Source organism: Tamandua tetradactyla, chromosome 4 (assembly GCF_023851605.1).
Source record: "Tamandua tetradactyla isolate mTamTet1 chromosome 4, mTamTet1.pri, whole genome shotgun sequence".
NCBI classification, from domain to species: Eukaryota; Metazoa; Chordata; class Mammalia; order Pilosa; family Myrmecophagidae; genus Tamandua; species Tamandua tetradactyla.
The window spans coordinates 79,418,330-79,436,199 of record NC_135330.1 but is presented as its reverse complement, the minus strand read 5'-3'; the positions used below and the strand labels follow the sequence as shown (position 1 = coordinate 79,436,199).

The following is a 17,870-nucleotide window of genomic DNA, read 5'->3' as shown; positions in this document are numbered from 1 at the left end:
TGCATCTACAGTCAACAAAGGAGCTGGCCTTCAGTAATGAGAGAAATCTCATCCAGTTGATTGAAGGCTTTAAAGGGAGAATTGATCATTTCAGCAGTCAGAAAGAAGAATGTCTATCTCTACTTGAGCCAGCCAACTTCCCCTGGGGAATATATTGAAACCTTCATCAGGGTTTCCAACTTGTGCCCTGCCCTATAGAATTCGGACTTGCCAATCCCCAGGGATTGTCACATGAGCCAATTCCTGTAATAAATCTTATAACATTTGCACACACATACACACACACTGAAAATGAAAATGCCAGCTTTTTCAAAACAGCAAGAAAAAAGTGCCATTAAATGTACTAAAATAGAAAACTTTTTCTTTAAGAATGCTTTATTACTTATGAAATACAGGAATGAGAAGTACATGAATAAGAACATAAACCTACAAATTGTAACATTTTGGTGTTATAATTTTATATAATATAATGAATAATTTTTATTAATGTGGTATCTTAATTCATCATAACGTTTTTTCTGCCTGTATTTCTTTATCAGATCATCAAAATTTATACTTTTAGCAGTATAAATTTTCAATCAATATAATTGAAAGCAATGTCAATCATCCTTGGCAAATGCAGTATCACACATATTTTGATAGTATTCAGCTTTGAGAAGGATCTTTTTGTTTGTGTGACTGTTAGTGGAGCTGATAAGAATGTTTTATAGGCTGTCACAATGTTGGGATAAATTTCTGATACATTATTCCAAAATATAAATGTTAATACATGTAGAACTGATGATTTATACAGAACAACTTTTCTAAAAATATTCACTTTTTATACAAATTTATTTCATGTAAGTTTGAATTTAATTTTGGATATAAGTGGCATTTCATTATTTCTTGTAACAGTTTCTGTAACTTGTGGTGGGTCATATGAAAAACTAGAAGTGACTTCAAGATTTGTATATAACTCAGAACAACTCTTTATGTATTCCATCACAGCATCTTTGATTACAAAGAAAAATTAATCTAAAAATTGTCTTCTGTGCTTCTGAAGCTTTTATGTACACTAGAAAAGCCATATCCTTTTTCCTGATCCAATCTTGTGGGGGCAACCATGTTTCTTTGAATCCTGGTTCAGGAATGAGGTGGAAAGTTTGGATTGTTTCCTAGATCCTCTAACCTTAAGCTTGAGGCTGTTTTAGGTTGTTTCGGTTGTATTTCTATTGTCATGTCAAAAGGTACACAGATTTCCCTTATCTAAAATTTTTGGTGTTTGTCAACGTTCCCCTTAGGTGATGCTGATTCTGTAAGTGAGAATTGGAAAAACTTAAACTTAAAACTGGTGATTCATCCCACCCTGAAGGGCAGCCCCTTATGTACCATGCATAGAAGGAAACTCAAAATAATAAGTGATTCTTCACTATGATGAATATTTTTGGCACATAAAGTCAATTTTATTAGGAAAAGCTTTAATAAGCCATGTGCATTTCTATGTAGGTTTAAGTACCCTGCCCTAAAATTCACTCAGGCTACATAATACTTTCTGATAAGTCAGTGGTAAAAGAAAAGTATATTTAATATAATCTGTTGCTTATGTACTTATGGAATGTGGGCTAGAAAATATTTACAGTGTATTTATAAGTTTGGTCTACAACCAGTTCCTAAGAGAATGAATTCTCCAATCTGTACATTGGATCACTCCCCATTGTTTGCTTTTTCCATCATTGCTTGAAACTAACGGAATCTGAATTAGGACCAGGAGCAAGTTTAGAGTTGAAACTTTGGATTTTATCCTTCAGGGTGATTTGGAAGAGAAGTACATTAGAAATGGCCTTTGAGAAGCTGGATGATTGAAATGATATTCCAGCAACACTGTTGCAGGGTTTGGATATCGCTCAGTAAAGCCAGTTGGAGGTACGGTAAATTAAACTCATTCTTTCCAATGTCTCCTCTATCAGGAAAGAAAAGGTGAAGCCCACATCTTCAATTTTAGTATGATATGATAAACACAGGAAAAGGGACAGCATTCACTCTGTTTAATATTGCATGAAGGTTTTTGAACAGGGCGATATTTTATTGTCTGAGAATATAACAAATGTCTATGTCATTTTTCATTAATGAAACATGTCGAGAAATGATCATGGCTTAAGAAAATGGAATTTAAAGAGCTCGCTTTTGCTAATAAATCATAGGATGTAACACAATACAGTGTGGCTATATTGAACAAATAATTTTATCTACAAATGGAATCAGGGCCAAAAGGGAAACAGACTACTTCACTTCGCTTTGCACCCCACCCGACACATGCTCACAACACACACACACACACACACACACCATATCATACTGAAAGGCCAGGGATATACCTCTCGAGCGCCCAGAGAAACTAGACAAGCAGGAAACACATTTACAATTTCTTTGCTGTCCTTCATCTAAGTCCCCAAGTAAATGCCATACGGCTGTCATGGGATTTAGAACATATCTGGATACCATATCTGCTTCTTTATCCCTTGAATAGAATAGGATTTGAGACAATTTGCTATGCAAACACAATGAACATCATAAAGCTGCTTCCCTTTATCCTGAAACACCAAAACACCAATTTTCCATTTAAAATCTTTAGTCTTGGTATTTTGATACTCATCCCAAACTCTGCCACTTCCCTGATTTCCCCTCGGCCACTATTCGAGGGGATAGGACCCCTGTATGGTGTTCTTCAAACAGTAAGCACCTACGAAATATTCATCAGGTGAGTATACGGAGACGTTTTTCCCCCAAAGCAGACCAGTGATTTTTTTCTACTCTATTTAGCCTTTAGACAGACACTAAAGCCCATACCCAAAGAAGTCTCTGAAGAGACTCAGCCGCTCTTGCTCAGTTGTTCTTAATTTTATTTTCAAGATAAACTTCTGAGGTACCAGGTGTGTCTGTGTGGTCAGAGGCTGGATTTACCTGCTCGAAGGTCTGTGTGAGCTGTGTAAGTTGTGTGCACGTGCGCCCGTGTGTAGCTGTGGGAGCAAACTCTGCCGGTCTGATAGCTTTTGCTAACTGTTATTGTTGCTGGCAAAGTCTTATCTTAAATGAGGTGGTAAATTAGTAAACTGCCAGTATGATTTTGTAAAATTAGATTGGGTATATAGAAACACAATATTTCCAGACCCTCAGGCAAGAGTGATGAAGTAACCGGAGTCTTTCTTCTTTCTCTCAGATTATCAGATATGCCATCTTTTCTTCTGAGCAATAACAGGCACTCGCGGGCTGTCAGTTGAAATGCCAGGTATGCACTCGCAATGTTGACAAGGCCACCCCAGGATTACATTTTGGTGTCTAGAGGGAGGAAAAAAGAGTGAATCACTCTCCAGGGTCTGTTTTCTCCCATTAACCCTAAACCCCAGTGTCACATTTTGTCACATTTAAAAAATGACTACAGGGCAGTGCAAAGGTGGCTCAAGTGGCGGAGTTCTCGCCTGTCATGCCAGAGACCCGGGTTCGGTTCCCGGTGCCTGCCTACACCAGAAACAAAAAAAAAGAAGAAAATGACTACAGAGTGGCTACCAGCATGTTTTCCCAATTCACACCCCAAACTAATCAATTCTATCCACATTGGAAGACTCAGAAAGCTGCATCAATGAGAAAATACATTTAGGCTTATGGCAAGTTTCATTTTTAAATGGAAGGGGGCAGAGGCACTTTAGGGAGATGGAAACGGAGAAAACCTTTCTTTGCATTTGTACACAGCGTCATTCTGAGAAGAAAAGGAGCCAAAATGGAAGTACAGTGTGGAGAGCTGTACAGCCTGATGCCCAGTTTCCCTGGGGCCGCTGTCCCCTGCATCATGTGGGGGATGTCATGGGAGTTATTCTCGGGACCATCTGAGAGCCAGCTTCCTTGTCCCGTCAGATCTCAGCGCTCCTTTAATTTTCTGAGAAGATAAGTTCCCAGGCCTTTCCGCAATGGGTCTCTGAAGTGCTGTGCAGTTGGGCAGTACTCACCTCATGTAATTCTCATAGAATTGAAAGGTTGTTTACCTTTCATCCTAACAATTTAAAATAAAATGATTGAGTTGCGAGTTAGAAGGGATGGGTCTTGGAGGTTATGTAGTAAACCTCTCCTGAAGTATTCATTGCCCTACCCCTTCTCCCATTTACGGTGATTGGTAGAAAAGATCATAAGAGAGACTCATTAAAAAAAAAAAAGAGGAAAGTGTGAGAAAACAGACTTCTGTGATTATTACTGGGGAAAATAACTTTGACTTTAGGTAGAACCTTTCTGCTGAGGGGGATGATTTATAACTACACTAATTTTTAATGTAGGCAGGATGTACCAATGTGATGCTTCAAAAAAATGGCCTCAACACCCATCAGCTGATAGTTTACTCACTTAAAAAATATTTCTTGATTTTTGAAATCAATATGCCAGCTACAGTTCCAAGCACTGGGTACATATATCAGTCAACTCTGTTTTCACAGAGGATAATACCTCAAATAAATAAGTAAACAAGACTAGGGATAGCTGTTTTAGTTTGGGGTGGAGAGGGAAGTGCTTTCAGGGGAGACACTCGATTAAACTTCAAGAAAAAATCGAGTGATAACCTAGGAAAGTGGCATCCCAGGCAGAGGAGCAGTTCACTTAGAAGGACCTGAAGTAGGAACAGGACTGGTGTGTTTGAGGAACAGTAAGAAGCGCAAGCTAATAAAGTGGAGTGAGAAACAGAGAGGATGGACTGAGAGGGGATTCGGTGGAAAGCCACTGACTTGATCATATTAGGCCCTCTAGATCTTGGTTAGAGTTTTGGATTTAACTTTAATTGCAATGGAAAGCTCTTGGAGGGTTACAATCGGGGGTTAGATGATCTAATTCCTGTTGTAAAAATAGCAATCATACTAATCCGTGATGAATAATTATTGCATCAAGAGAGGAAGCAGGGAGGCCAGTAAAGAACAGTAAAGTGGTCCAGCTTATAAATCATGGGGGTTTTGATTATGGCAGTCATAATAGCAAATACTTACAAGATGCTTGCAACACGCCAAACACTGTTTCAAGCATTTTAAACATAGTCTCACTGAATAGTCATAAGAATCCTATGTGAGTAAGATGCTATAATGATCCTGTTTTACAGATGAGGTGACTGAGGCACAGGAAGCTTCAATGGCTTGTCGGGAGCTGTTAAGAGGCAGAGCTATGATTTAAATAGACTTTGGCACCAGAATCTATGTTCTCCACTATCCCCTCAGCTGGAGCCCTGGAGACGGAGACACATGGACAGTGTATCAGTTTCCTGTTGCTGCTATAAAAATTGCCACAAACTTAGTGACTTTAAACAACATGAATTTATTATCTTACAAGTTCTGGAGGTCAGAAGTTCAAAGCCAATTCCACTAAGTTAAAGTCAAGGGGGCCAAAAGCTTGTGTTCCTTTTGGAGGCTTCAGTGGAGAACTCACGTCCTTGCCTTTCCCAGCTTTTACAGGTCACTTTCATGTCTCTCTTGGCGCATGGCTTCACGTTACTTAGCCTTTTCTTCCTCTGCTTCCATTTTCAACTTCCTTGCCTTCTCTATCTCTGCTCTAACTCTAATTCTCCTGCTTCCTTCTTAGAAGGATCCTTGTTATTATATTGGGTCCAACTTAATAATCCAGGATAACCTCTCCATGTCAAGCTCTTTAACTTAACCACATCTGCAAAATCCCTTAACCACGAATGGTAACATTTTCATAGGTTCTGAAGATTAAACATGCCCACATTTGTAGGACTGAACCCACCGATGGGTTCAGGATACATTATAAAGGCAGCGCCAATAAAGCTTTGCTGATGAGTTAAATGTGAAAAATGAGAGAAGGAGTCATAAGTTAAGGATGTTTCCTAAGTTTTGTTTTTTTTCCCTTTGGCTGGGAAAACTAGTTGAATGGTGGGACATTGATCAGGATGGACAAAATACTGGGCTAGAAACAATTTTGTAGGGGTAAAATGAAGAATTCACTTATTTCTGCGACAAGTTTGAATAGTCAGCTTGAGATCTCAAGTAGTTGGTTACAGGATTGCAAGTGTAAGTACAAATTTTGAATGTCACAGAGAAAGAAAGTTAGGAATTGGAATTTTTATGTTATTTAAACAACAGAAAGGGGTTGAAATGATCAGGGAAGAGGGCAGAGCTAGAGAAGAAAAGAGATGCAAAGGCTGGTCCATGGGAGTACTGACATCTAGCAAATATTTAGAGGTCCAGCAGATTGAGCAAGAGAATGAGGGAAAAATCTGGTCAAAAAGATGAGAGGAAAGCCAGGAAATTGGAATGATGTATAACCCAAGAGAAAAGTGTGAAGGATTCTAATTGCCCACCCAAATCCATTCTTTCATTTTTCCATAGAAACAGAGTAGCAGCTGGGTATGTAGCCACTCACATACTCAGCTTAGAAACTGTATTTCTAAGCCTGTTGCTCCAAGGTATGGCCAAAACGATCAGCTACTTACAAATGGTATGTGAACAGAATGACACATGCTATTTCCAGGCTGAATGCTGACAACTGTGCATCTGTACTATCCCATACACTTTTCCCAACTGCCCTCCTGCAGACAAGGACAATGCAGCAGGGATGTCAGAAAAACAAGTTGGAAACATGGGGAGCAGGCAACCCTCTTTCTTGGACCACTATATGAGATAAATGAATGTCTTTATTCCTTAAGGTGCAGAATTTTTTTTTTATATGCTGTATGGTGGGGTCACATTTCATTATTTTTCCATGTGATCATTGCAGCACCGTTTGTTGAATTTTTGCTTTGTTTGATTGTTTTTCTTGCTTGCTTTTTTGGGGGGGGACGGGGGCGAGGGGCAAAGTGCATGGACTGGGAATCAAACCCGGGTCTCCCACATGGCAGGCGAGAATTCTACCACTGATCCACCTTCACACCCGGTGCAGAATTTTTAAGACTCTGTTCTTTGAGCCACTGTATTATTTGTCTAGCTGTGTTTTAGTTAATTCAAAAATTTGTACAACAAGTGGGGTTATTTCAAACTAAACCAACATGCATATCGTTGGCTTAGTGGCCAGGCAGCAGGTCTCTGGACACACTAGAAAGCTTATGACCTTTATAAACCGTGTTAAAACATTCAGTAAACTTGCTGCCTGTAATAAATTGTAAGGCCTGTCCATTGAGACTGTAGGTTAGAGAGAAATGGGGTAAAAGCCAGAAGGTTAGTGTATGTTGCCAGCTCCTTGCTGCATTAGCAAGGTATTTCAGGAAAGATGCAATCCCCGAAAAAATGGCTAATTTTCAAACAGAGAAGAAATAGACAGTGTCCAGAAATTTGGAGACCCTCATTTTGGAAAAGCAAACTCCTTTGCACTCCAAGAAGAAAGAGAAAAGATGGTTGTTGCACGTAACTTTCAAAAAAGCAAAACAGGGCAGGCCACAGTGGCTCAGCAGGCAAGAATGCTCGCCTGCCGTGCCAGAGGACCCAGGTTCGAATCCCGGTGCCTGCCCATGTGAAAAAAAAAAAAAGCGAAACAAAACTCAGTGAAAACTTAGGCGCGGCCAAATCAGGCCAAGGGGGTGGGCTGCCCAACCAGGTTCAAATGGCGTTGGGTTCAGATGAGGAAGAAACATGTGTCAAGCCAGGAAAGAATGGAATAAAGCGGGAATTTAGGAACCGTGTCCAAAAGGAACTTTAGGTAGGTTATTGTCTGGAAGCAAAAATATCTGAATGCTACCGAGTTTTTGAGGAATTTATATTGCCAAATAAATGACTGTTTAAGTCTTAATCAACCCTTGAGGACGCTCAATGTGCACTAGCAGGAAGGAGAGCCTGAAGGTAATACAGCCCCAAAGAAAATGCAACTGCCAATATCTACTTCAGATGCAACCTTGGAAGATAACGACAAAGAACCTTCTGGAGTTCAGTGTCAGGGATGTGAAGGATAGTGAGCAAGGCGCTGCTTCCAGGGAGCAGAACTACTGTTAGCTAAGGGACTTCTGCTTCCAAGGAAGCTAGTTTTCAAAATCCTGCCCATCAGGATTCCAGCATTTCTGTGGAACAGCGACTGGTATGCATTTCCCATTCCTTTTTTATTATTTCCTTTTTTAAAAAAAAAATTATTTTGAACTAATTTTAGATTTAGAGAAAAGTTGCAAAAATACGCGAATTCCCTTACACCTTCCACCTAAAGTTAGCGTCTTGCATAACAATAGTACAATTATTAAATTTTAGAAAGTGACGTTGATACAATACAATTAACTAAATTAGAGATTTTTTTTCCCGTAGGAGTTCACTAGTTTTTCAGTAGCTCTTAAAAGTCTGTTTTGCCATTTCAGGATACAGTCTGAGATCCTACATCACATTTAATTGCCATGTCTCCTGGGCTCCTCCAATCTGTAACACTCTTCAGATTTTACCACTGCCCCTGTACTCGCCCAAATCTTTCATGATCCTGACTCTTTTTTGTAGAGTTCTGGTAATTTTGTAGATTTTCCCCTCTATTTGGGTTTGCTACTGTTTTGTCAAGATGAGATTGAGGTTATGCATTTTTGCTTTGTACAAATACCACAGACGTGATGCGTCCTCTGCGATATCATATCGGGCACATGATAGAGATTAAATCTCATTACTGGTGATGCTAACTAACATCGATCACTTGACTCTAGTGGTATCTGATGGGTTTCTCCCTTGTAAAGCAACTCATTCTTTCTGTAAATCTGCGATCAACATTTGTATATAAGTTTGGATTCTTTTTTTCTTGGCATGAGCAGGCACCTGGGAATCAAACCTGGGTCTCCGGCATGGCAGGCGAGAACTCTGCCACTGAGCCACCATCACACCCCCCTGTATATAAGTTCTTATATGAGCATGAGTTTTCACTTAATTTGGGTTGGATTTCTTGACCATATGGCAAGTGAATGTTTAATTTTATAAGAAACTTTCAAACTGTGTTCTACATCGTTGAACCATCTTATACTCCCAGCAGCAAGGTAGGAGAGTTCCAGTTGTTTCACATCCTTGCCAGTATTTGGTATTTTCAGTTTTTTAAAAAATTAATTTTAGCTATTCTAATAGGTGTCTTCTTTGTGTAATGGTTTAAAATACAAAGTCAATTTCTGTAATAGAAGTACAACTATTTAGGTTATTTATTTCTTCCTGGAACCAATTTTGGTAGTTTGTGTCTTCCAAGTCCACCTCTTCTAAGTTGTTGGATTTGTGAGCGTAGAACAGTTTGTGGGGTTCCCTTATCGTTCTTTCATTCTTGATGTTGGTAAATTGCAATCACTACTTTAGCTGCATCCAGCAAATTTTAAGTTTGGATTTCGATTTTTTTTTTCAGTTAAAAATATTTTTGAATTTCCTAAAATTCTCCTCTTTCATTCATGAGTTATAGAAGTTATAGGATTACAGAAGGGTGCTGAATTTGTCAATATCTTTTTATGGCCTGGAATATTGTCTAACTTGGTGACTGTTCCATGTACAGTTGAAAAAAAAGTATATTTTACTGTCATTGTAAGGGCTAAATTTTTACACCCTTGAGATCAGAAGTCCTTGAAGTCTATGTTCCTCAGAATATTGGTGCAGAGGGTGATAGAGACAAAAAAGTATACATTTTCTTTAAGGCTATACTTAGCGAAGAAACAGATACAATTGGTGAAGGAATGCAACAATTTAGGGAAAAGGAAAGACACCCCTCTCAAAACAGGATTTCTTCATACTTTGAGTGGGACTCAGGTTTTCCCCACTTCCCTCCCACTTTCTGTTTTCTCCCTTAACCGGGGACACTTGTGCTTAAACTGACACTGCATCTTGGACAAGCCCCTGGGATCAATCTGGCCTGTGATGATAGGCGGATTTAAGCAATTCAGCCATCACTGTGCCTGAGCAGTGGGTCTTTGTTATTGGCAGCCAGTGCTTACAGAAACCGCTTCTGCTAAAGGTCCGCTTTGCTGCGAGTCTGTCCACACAGTCCATCACATAGGACCCCAAGTTTACCCTTGATAATAAAACATCGGCTGCAAAAAAGGAGACTTTCCGCCCAGAAACTGCACCGTCTGGAGTATAGTAATTAAGTTGGCAAAACCCTCTCTGCACTAAAAACTAGCAACATCTCTGAACAGCAGACAGCATTTTAGAACGATACATCTGGAAAATTGCAAGCACAAAAATACATCTGTTTTAGTTGTTAAAGCAAGATAAACAGGACCAGACTCAATACACTATGGGAAAAATGTTCTTGCTTCAATCTGCTTACTGTTTACTGTCTTTCTGGAGACAGAAACGTCACAGATGTGTCAAGTCGTGAGGATCCACTAGTATACAGTGAAATCATCTCAAATATTTCCTGCAGAGCCTAAAACTAAGACTATACATACATGACAGAAACATACTCAGCTGATTATTTACTTTAACATACATACACTATAGTAAATTTAAAAAATATATCAAGATGGTCACATTTATCTTTGCTTCATCTCTTTGGTGCATCTAGTACAAAAATTGGTAATTGCTCCTTTTGGCAATAGTCTGGTTATGGATGTTTGAAGGGCATGCTAACTTTTTCATGATAAATTATATTAGGTTGATTAGTAATGGATTTACCTAATACTTTTTTGGAACATTTGTATTACCAGCCCACATCATGTCGTGGATGTAACTTGCTATTTGTTATTTAAAGACTTATTTGCTTTTTTATTTGCCTGCAAATGACTAGTCTGGTTGTTTTTATTTTTATTTTTTCACTGAGCTAACTAGAAGCATTGGCATCAAGTGGATGAAGTCAGAAGTTGCCAAAAAATCTAAAAGAGCAGCATTAGCTTTTCCTGCTGGGTTAAAATTATAAGCTTTCATCTTCAACGTGATTTTTAAAAATCTCTTCAGCCAGCACCATCAGATACATGGAGATATTGGTTTACACAGCGGACCTTTTTGGAAGAGAGAGGGAGCCTTCCTTATCGTTAACTCAATCACTGCACAAAGGTCAAATTCAGATTGAAGATTTATTAGTCACGTTTGCTAAGAAAGCACAAACTGCATCCTTGGTGTTCAGGAGAATGTATGGGCATCTGATATGCTATTTGTTTCCCCTGACAATTCCCAGCATCTACATTCCTACGCTGCATTGAATGATCAAGTATTCATGAGTTGGGGGTGTGTGGTGCTTATTCAGTGATGGATTTGCATCAAACCCTAGCTAATGAATTAGCCAATGGAAGCATGTAGAGATAGGGCTCCTGATCGCCAACAAAACCATGTGCTGTTTCCTCTGCCTGAACAGCAGGGCTTAGGGCAGATGCCTCATAAAACCGAGGACAGCCAGAGCTCAGGGGTTGCATGTACTTGAAAGCCTTCATGATCATTTTTTTCCCCTTTGAAGCTCTGTTCAGCACTCGTGACCCTCAACTTCTTCTGGCCACAGGCTCAGAAGCAATGAAAGCCAGTGGGTTTTTTACCGGCAGGGTGAACAGTTGAAGGCTCAACGTAGAAAAGTTCTCTTATACTTTCCAGCATGGCTGCTGGGCATTCAGTGTTAGATTGAAAATGAGTTCAAATGATGCAGAAAATATGATTGAGATGACTGTAAGCAAGAACTTCTTTTAAATGCATGGAAAGGCTTATCGGAAAGGTCCCACCAGAAGGGAAGTCTTTCACAAATAGACCCAAATTATCTGTCCTGGTGCACCGAACCCTTTTTATATACATCCATATATTTACTTATTTGTGGGGAATGCTAAAACCATACAGTTCCTGTTTGCTCTGTTTCTTAGGATAAAGTTATTCTGTGGTTAGAGACACCTAAGACCATTAGGCATGCACGCTATAGATCTAAAGAAGGGCTATTTACAAGAGCTTCCAGGAAAAATATTGACAAGGCAGTAAAAATACTTTCCTTGATTACTCAGCCTCGTATTTTAAACCTAAAATTACAGGAACTTTTCTCTTTTAGTTATTTATTTTTAGTTTTCCTATTTTTCCACCTTTTGGGGTTTTCTGGCTCACCTTTTAAAACACAGTCTATTTATATGGACTGTGCAAATCGAGGAATAGCAAAGACTTTGAAGCTTTGTCACTGTTTCCTTCTGACTAGTTTTCAAGCTACTTGGAGACAAGTGAATCTCAGGTTATGGAGATAAATGGAAAAAGGGAAAATTTGTTGCAGGGTTGAAAGAAACCTCAAAAAGTCCATTAGGGCTGGCTTTCAGGAAAGCCAACATGCCAACTGTTCCTTATTTCCCTACCATTTCACCAAAGGTCAGAAATGGCTGCACATCTGAGTGTGGGTGATGAGTCTGACTTTATCAGCAGCATACTGAGGGTCCTCCCTTCACTCAGTCATGATGTTCCAGAAACATGAGCTGAAGATGGACTCAGGCTTCTTTGACCACTTACTAAAACATCCCTTACCTTACCCTGTCTCATTTTCATTCACTGCACCATCTGAAACTAGCCTGTATATTCACTTGATTACTTATTCATGATTTGTTCCTTTTACTAGATTATAAATTCCAAGAGAGTAGGGGACTCTCACTGCATTCCAGACATGTAGAAGAGCACTGGGCAAGGAGGGGACACTCAACAGTGCTTTTAGCGCTGAGTAAATAAATCAGAGTTCTGTCAGTTGACTTACGTTTTTTTAATTGATCTAGGTATTATTTCCCAACAGTCAATGCTTATTGCCTCCAACCTCTAACTAGAAGAGGCTCCTCTTCTCTTCCTCAATAGAGGACAGTTGTGGCTGGTCAGAGTTTGAGAAAATTGCACACAGAAACCATACCAATAATTCTGATTCCTGCTGCTTTTGAATCTGCTGAAAATGCGCAAATAATTTTAAGAATTAATGAATTAATTATGCCCGTATGGTTAGCTTTTGCTGAGTCCTCTCAAGTATTAAGTCCTGCACTTTAATGCTTCTGCTGCTTCAACCTGCCAATTTACGTTTTATGTGCCATTGTGTTTGCTCGGTTTATATCTTGCCATAAAAATACATACATGCTTGGTAAATAGCCCTTCAGGACATACAGAGTAAGATAAGAGAACAGTTGGGTCACTGGCAATGAAACACAGCCATTCCTGGAATGTGTAACTGCTGCTCAGAAGAGAGAGAGAGAAGGTTAGTTGCTTTAGGAGGAAAAATGTTGCTACTTAGCTTTGTAAACCCCAAGGAAGGACTTGTATAAGATGAGTCAATACCACATCAGCATTGGACATTTGGGCATGTTGTGAATTAGTCACCTGAGACTTTTATTCCCCAAACCACAGAATCTTCTGTTTGGAAGAGGCCCAAGAGGTCAGAAACCTTTCTCCTATCATTCAACATTTTGGGGGGGGGGACAGGGGGGATTTCTCCTCCCTGGTAGCTGGAGTGTGCTTGGAGAATACAAACTTAACGCAGGCAAATAATTCATTCTCATGTAAAGTAGATGATTGTGGCATCATTATTGTTTGGGGATATCTGTCCAGCTAGTCTTTACATAGTAAGCATGGTGAAGAGTTGGTAATAATTCACAAAGGGAAAGACCCACTGGGCATTTGTTGTGTGACATGCTGTTTGAAACATCCCAAAAGCCTTCTTCTCACCACACCATCTGGTCCTCATTAGTATCTTATCGTCCTCATTTACAACAGAGGAAACAAAGATTCAGAGAGGTTAGTTTTCTTTGTGGTCACCCAGCTAACTAGTGGGGGAGCTGGGATCTGTAACCAAACAGCGTTCTTCAGAGCCCATGTAAGGACTTTTTAGGACCTTACAGTGACTGAGCAATTGTTTGTATGGCCTGCAAAGTACCTTGCTAAAGTGAGTCATTCTCATTCAGCCTCTCAGATTTGGCTATTTCTTTATTTCTGAATACACAAATATTATAATTTCCACAAGAAATCTCAGAGGTCCCATTGCTGGCTCCGAAGAGGGTTAATATGCTCCATCCAAGAGTCTCCCAGTACTAGGCTTCATTCATTTGCCAAAATATAGCATGTTCTGTTTATTAGTCTGCTCCACATCATTAAAGGGAACTCACACAGCAATAGTTAGCTCAACCCCAGCCATTGGGTGATGCAATGATTTTGACCTCATCTCCCCCTCAGGATTTGGTCTCCGTTATTTCCCAGAACCCAACGTTCTGTAGTAGAGGCCTCTGAATAAAACAAACGAGGATGTTTCAGTGGCCCGCTTCCACAAGGAATCAGATGCTCTCTTCTGAAATGTCTCCTGATAGCCATTCACTAAGCATTAAAAGAAAATCACGTTTCCAGCAGATGAGTGGAGTTTTTTGAGTTGCCAATTTTTTTTTTATATGCAGATAAAAGCTGCATAAATCCTATGGCATGAGAGTTCCTAGGGGTGGGACCTCTGCTCAGGCACATCTCCTTTATGTTTCAGTCTGATTCTATTTGTGTTTCATGCTTTTGTGATCATTTGCTTCTGCTTGGGAATCATAAATGCAGATGTCTCTTGGAGAGGTAACATAGCAGGCTGCTGTCAATCTCTAACATCCTTTTGTGATTGAGCTCATGTGTGAGGGAATAGGTCATAGAATAAGTAAGGTTTGGTTTGGAGAAGGAAAGGGGAAGAAAATGTACATTTAATTCAAAGCACCAGACTGGTGGAGGAGACCTGATGGAGTCAGCCAGGGGAGGCTAGGAATAGCCAGGGCCTCAGAGGGTAGATGAAAGGGTGTTCTCTTACAGCAGTAAATAGAAGTGCTTTACTGATGTAGTGGATTGCAAATACATATTTCTATGGAATGGATGGATGACTGTAATGGAATAATTGACAGAAAAATAATGAATTCTACCTTTTTGCAAAAGATCCTTTCCTAATTTTCATGAGCATCCATTTATCCATAATTACATTCAAAAAAGAAAAGATTATCCGGCAAAGGGCATATAAGAGCCAGAGGAGAGTCCAGTTGACCTCCAAATTATTCTGTTCTTCCTAAAATCCAGGTAAATGGGAACTATTCTTCATATGATTTAATGAAGGCATGGCTGACCATGCTGAGCCCGTATCACCAGGCACTGGGTGGATTCATGACTTAACCGTGTTGGGGTTGTTTTGGTGTGTCGTGCGTACAACGTCCGTGGTCCTTCATAGGTTCTCACTACTGGTTATTCAAATAAATAAGTAAATGAATCAATAAGTCTCTCATTTTGAAGCCTCCATCTTTGGGGCCGAGTCATCCTGGACTTAATCATCCATTAGCAGGTGCAAGAAATGAATGACAGAATGTGGTAGACTGTTGGGAAAGATGTCCACCCGCAATTCATCCCATCCCTGTGCGTGCATGCGAGAGAGCGAGTCTCATTCGTCACCCTTTCAATCTGGGTTGATCTCATGACCATCAGCAATCAGTGGAAGTGACTTGCTTGGATTTCCGTGGCCAGAGCTTGGGAGGACTTGGCACTTCTGTTTTCATCGTTTTGGTATCTAGACGTCACTGATAAAAGCTTGGGTCAGACAGCTGAATGGTGACAACCCATGTGGACAGAGAAGCCTACCAGCCTCCAGTCATTCCAGCCACCCCAGCCAAGTTACCAAATATGTCAGTGAAATGATCTTGGTCATTTCAGCCCTAGCTGAACTCCCACTGGACGCAGCCACAGGAATGATCCCACTGACACCATCTGGAGAAGAAACGCCCAATGAGTCCAGCCAACCTACAGAATCATGAGAAGTAGTAAGTCGTCGTTGCCACAAGCCACTATGTTTTGAGGTAGTGTGTTAAGCAGAAATATAAAAACACATAGGAAACCAGACTTAGCCAAGCTCAGAAACACCCACGTTTTACAGGTCTTTTGTGGTACTTCTTATGGTGTGTGCATTTTGCCCCTGCTGTAATTTGCATTTCCCTCAGAGATCAAATGGCTGCAAGTGACACTAGAGTTTGTGATAATTTTAAAAGCCTTAGCACCTTAAATTTAGATATTATGGCTCCTAGAGTGGGAAAAGCAGAGAGAAGACAAAACCAAAGGGGCAGGAGTAACTTATAGTCATAGAGTCTGACCACATATTTGTCTGTATTAGCATCCTTCTTTAACTAAATAAACTAGCCACTGACACCATTAAATACAATAAACAAATAATGATGTGTGTATATCACACTTTATATTGAAAAAGGGTTTTGATGTGCCGTGCTTCATTTGATGCTCATGTAAGCCTTCTGAGAAAGATATCCTTTTTAAATTAATAAATGCAACTTTGGGGTATAATGTACAAAATAGTTAAATTAACACATTTTAAGTGAATAGATTAATGACTTCTGTATACACATGCCTGCATGCACCCATGTAACAACCACCCACAACTGAGATGTAGAATACGCTTATCTTCCCAGAAATGTCCTTCATACCACTTTCTGGTCGATATCTCCCAGCTCACGACCCAGGCAACCAATGATTGAATTTCTATCACTCCGAGGCATTTTTTCCTTTTCTAGAATTTCATAAAATGGGATGATACTCTATGTTCTCTTGTGTTTCCATCTTCTTTCATTTAGTAGAATGAATGTGAGATTCATCCATGTTCTTGTGTCTGTCAGTGTTTCTTTTGAGGAAGAATTGCTTTCCCCCCATTTTACAAAGTAGGAAACTCAAACTCAAAGAGGCGAGTGATTTGTCCGAAGGTCTCAGTTCAAAAGTAGTCCAGGCAGGGGCGGTGCAACGGTGGCTCGGTGGCAGAATTCTCTCCTGCCATGCTGGAGACCTGGGTTCAATTCCTGGAGCCTGACCATGCAAAAAAAAAAAAAAATAGCCCATCCAGGATTTCCATACAGATCACCTATAACCTAGGGTGCTTGCCATGATGTTGCTCTTGGTGCTGCACTGAACGAAGATATGAAAACTCCCTCCTGCTTGGCTAGATATTAGCCATATGATGAAGACACACCAAGCACGAGGAAAAATCATATTCCGATATGAGGGTGAGGCTTTGGCTGCAGTTGCCTGCCCCATTCGAATGGACATCAGTCACAGCCAAGCCAACCAGCATTCTTCATGTGAATATTTTGGACTCTGAATAAGCCAGAAGGTCAAACCTTTCTGTGTTGAAAGCTGTGGAATATGAAGTAAAAGAGATGGATGTCAATATACAGAGGAAAGCAAGGATGAGAGGCACAGGAGGAATTCCCTGACTATTTAACCCTCTGGTTAAACAAAGGTTGAAATATTAACAGTTCATCCCAGGAGAAAAACTTATTTCTGTAAGGTCTATGGCTAATAAAACATATTATATAAATACTGTTCTCAAGATCAGCACATTCTATGCATTTTTTTCTCTGCTGGGGTTTTCTGGTTTTCATGGGAAATGACCTGTCCACTATAATAAATATGAGTAAAACTACTGGGGGATACTTCAATGCTTTTATCTTATGCAGGTAGTGAATAATGTCTTGTGTATTTTAGGATCCCATTTTCAGAAGTGGTATACCTACATGTGAGAAGTACTGGAAGTAGAGCACTGTGCTGGTTTGAAACTATGACACACCCCAGAGAATCCATGTCCTTTTTTTCCTAATCCAGTCTTGTGGGGGCAGATCTATGGTTTAGGTTGTGACCTTTTGACTGGGTTGTTTCCATGGAGATGTGATCAACCCAGTTGAAAGTGGGATATTTTGATTAGGTGGTTTCCATGGAGATGTGTCTCCACCCATTCAAGGTTGATCTTAATTCACTTTCTGGAGTCCTTTAGGAGGGAACCATCTTGGAAAAAGTTCAGAGCTGACACAGAGGTATTTGGGGATGCAGAAAGAAAACACCCCTGGGGAAGCTGTTTGAAACCAGAGACCGAAGGACCAGCAGCTGCCAGCCAGCTTTCTTATCTGACAGAGGTGTTCCAGACACCACTGGCCTTTCATGAGAAAAGTTTTCTTTCTCTGGATGCCTTAGTTTGGCCATTTTTTATGGCCTTAGAACTACAAA

The 17,870-nt window shown here is 40.0% G+C and overlaps 1 long non-coding RNA gene across 4 annotated transcripts in view; it reads left to right on the top strand.

The window, feature by feature from the left end:
• Positions 1–17,870, top strand: part of LOC143681101 (uncharacterized) — a 57,044-nt gene that overhangs the window by 23,049 nt on the left and 16,125 nt on the right. For 3 of the 4 annotated variants that reach the window (XR_013174362.1, XR_013174359.1, XR_013174360.1), the window contains exon 2: positions 3,197–3,265. This is a non-coding gene — a long non-coding RNA (uncharacterized LOC143681101). Of the gene's footprint in view, positions 1–3,196; positions 3,266–5,107; positions 9,147–17,870 lie in introns of those variants that run through there. The other variant, XR_013174361.1, reaches the window with a different exon arrangement.